This window comes from Lathyrus oleraceus, chromosome 5 (assembly GCF_024323335.1).
Source record: "Lathyrus oleraceus cultivar Zhongwan6 chromosome 5, CAAS_Psat_ZW6_1.0, whole genome shotgun sequence".
NCBI classification, from domain to species: Eukaryota; Viridiplantae; Streptophyta; class Magnoliopsida; order Fabales; family Fabaceae; genus Lathyrus; species Lathyrus oleraceus.
Genome location: NC_066583.1, coordinates 193436832 through 193440046, shown reverse-complemented (window position 1 = coordinate 193440046; position 3215 = coordinate 193436832). Strand labels below are relative to the sequence as shown.

The window sequence follows — 3215 nt, the reverse complement described above, 5'->3', positions numbered from 1 at the left end:
CGCTTTTAAGGTAAAAGCGCTCTTATAGGTCTCATGGGTTTCACACTTATGAAAGCGCTTTTAAGGTAAAAGCGCTCTTATAGGTCTCAGTCTCACACACTTATGAAAGCGCTTTTAAGGTAAAAGCGCTCTTATAGGTCTCATGGGTTTCACACTTATGAAAGCGCTTTTGAGGTAAAAGCGCTCTTATAGGTCTCATGGGTTTCAGACTTATGAAAGCGCTTTTAAGGTAAAAGCGCTCTTATAGGTCTCAGTCTCACATCTATGAAAGCGCTTTCATGGTAAAAGCGCTCTCATAGGTCATTTATAAAAATTATAATAAATCTAATATTACAAAATCCCTGACTTTCAGAAATCCCTCTTTCACTCTCTCTCGTTCGAAGCTCTCGCTGCCCTGGAAAAAATTCCACAGAGTACCTGGAAATCTCAACGATAAACACTGCAAATTTGAAAGAGACTGCATTCGAAAGAGAAGGATTCAATACCTGGAAATCTCATTGCGTTTTAAGGTTAGGTTTTCGTGTCTTTCTGTTTTGCCCTAGAAGTCAAAGAATAGGTGGTCGATTTTGGTTTGAATGGACTTGCATTGCTACATTATGGGTTATTTATTTGTCAGTATCGATTATTAGAGTTTGTGACTATGTTTGCTTAATATTCTGTAACTTACCGAAAGTTTCATCTTGTTCTGATATAAATGATATTCTGTAACTTGCATCGCCATTGACTTAGAAATAATGTTGGGAGTTCTAATAGAATCAGTGCCTTTTCAACATTTGTTTAAATTTGCTGAGAAAGTAGGAAGGAATGAACTGATATGTTTGCACCATTGTATCCTCATATTCTAACTATTACTGAAATTTCAGAAAGTGATTTTGATGTTAAATGTTGGATACTCAAATGGAATAACTTTGTCTGCTACAGTGATATATGTGATATGGTTTCAAGAACTTAGAGCAATGTCTCATATTTTGGCAATCCTATTACATGTTGGTTTGAATGAACAGTTAAACTTCAAAATGTATATTCATATTTTGGCATAACTTTGTCTGCTACAGTCATATTTTGGCAATCCTATTTAATGTTGTAAAATGATGTTTTAATATTATGTGAATTTTTAAGATGGTCACTGTAGTGTAAAATGAACCCTGATGGACTATATGTACATTTTTCATGTGCTTGTCTGCAGGTTGTTGAGTATCGTGGTGAGCAAATAGGAGGTCTTGAGGATCTGAGGGAACCATATATGTTGTTTTCTTCCTTTATAGATAAATTCTTGCTTAGCTTTTATTACATGGTTTGCGTCTAATTGAAAACTTCACGTCTTTGCCCATTTCAGGTTCTTACAAAATCGGTACTGCGTCTGAATCTGTTAATGCAGCTTACATATTTTCTAGAAAAGATCTTTCTCGGTATGTCTTTCAGCTTAGATATTATACAAACCCAAAGCATGTGTTTAATCATTTAGTATATAGAATGAATCATTATGTTCAATTATTCATGTTAAGCTAATGAATCAAGTTACCAAAATATGTTAGTTATGTATGTTGCTTTATTATTTGACCTTGATATGCAGGCCTGCTATACAGATTCCCTGCGCAAGCAAAGCTGTTGTAGCTGTCCGGTTCTGTCCTATATTTTTTAATCTCAAAGCGACAAACTCAGGTACTTGTGCACTTAGTATAGTTCTGTTTACAACCAGTAACTATGTACAACCAGTTATATGTGGTACTGTTCCAATTAAACTGCCTGTGTGGGATGTATTCCGTCTTAAATCTATATGACCTCTTACTAGTAAAGATCATGAGTGGTGGCCTAGAGGTTCAAAGTGATTGGTCTGAGCTAATTAGAAAGTTTTATATTATTTAGCTCTAGTTATGCATTAGGAAGCAGTTATGATATTTGGAACTGTGTTTTGGTCGCAACAAGCTCTTGAGTTCTTGGAAAGGAGACAGACAAAAGACTCAAAATAGTTGGACTTAGACGAGTTTCACCCAATAAAAGAGTGTTAGAGTTGGTATTGTTAGCACTCCTTTTATTAATATTAGTCCACGTAGTTTAACTATTGATATACCGGTTCGTCCATTGACACACTAACCTTATATCCCCATCGAGTTGATAATTTAATAAAATTGATAATGTGAATTGAATTTCTTGGTTCTTGAATTTCTTGGTTCTTACTTGTGAATTGAATTTCTTGAATGATCGATTACTTGGTTCTTGAATTGTTCATGTGCATCATATAAGTTTCTTGAATTGTTTTATACGTTATGACTTATCCTTGATGTTGTTTTATATGTACAGCGCTCATTCCCTGTGTTTCCGTGAGTTTGACCTTCTCGACGTTGCTGTTCGGTAAATCCGAGGTAAATTTCTTCCTCAAATTACTGGTACACTGTGATGAATTTGTCTGAAATTGCGTGAATATGTTGTGTTTTCTTGCTCCGTATTCATTCCGTGTATACTTTGGGTTTTGACAGAAACGCGTTATACCGTTTTGTACCCTAATTACTTTGCGTTAAAACCATGGATAAGACATGGATGTATTCCAATCGATTGTCGAAAGAGTACGAGAATGGGGTATCGAAATTTGTTAAGTTTGCTATTGCGCACGCCAAAGACCCCAATCGAATGACATGTCCTTGCTTGAGTTGCTGTTATGGGAGTCAGGTTGACGCGGTTCAGTTGGCATCGCATTTACTACGGTATGGAATTGATAGAAGTTATACATGTTGGAATTTGCATGGTGAGAAAAGTAACGAGAATGTTGAATCGGGGTATAATACGACCTATGCTTCAAACGACGATTGCACAGATACATATGATTATGATCGAGTCGAAGAGATTGCAGAAGCGCTTGAAGAAGATCTTAAGGACTGTCCCAAAATGTTCGAGAGGTTGGTAAGCGATGCAGAGAAACCGTTGTATAATGGTTGTACAAAATTCACAAGATTGTCTGCGTTATTAAAGTTGTACAACTTAAAGGCGGGCAATGGATGGTCGGATAAAAGTTTCACAGAGTTATTAGCTCTTATGAAAGATATACTACCAGAGGATAATGTTCTTCCCAATCGAACGTATGAGGCCAAAAAGATGTTGTGCTCTATTGGCATGAGCTATGATAAGATACATGCCTGTTCAAACGATTGCGTTTTGTTTCGAAACGAGTATGCATCGTTAAATGAGTGTCCTAAATGTGGTGCCCCTCGATATAAGAA

At 36.3% G+C, this 3215-nt stretch overlaps 1 long non-coding RNA gene across 1 annotated transcript; it reads left to right on the top strand.

Annotated features, from left to right (window-relative positions):
- Positions 1 to 447: 447 nt before the first annotated feature.
- On the top strand, positions 448 to 1665 carry LOC127087799 (uncharacterized). Its single transcript, XR_007790040.1, has 3 exons — positions 448 to 509; positions 1187 to 1409; positions 1574 to 1665. It is a non-coding gene; the product is annotated as an uncharacterized LOC127087799 (long non-coding RNA).
- Positions 1666 to 3215: the final 1550 nt, after the last annotated feature.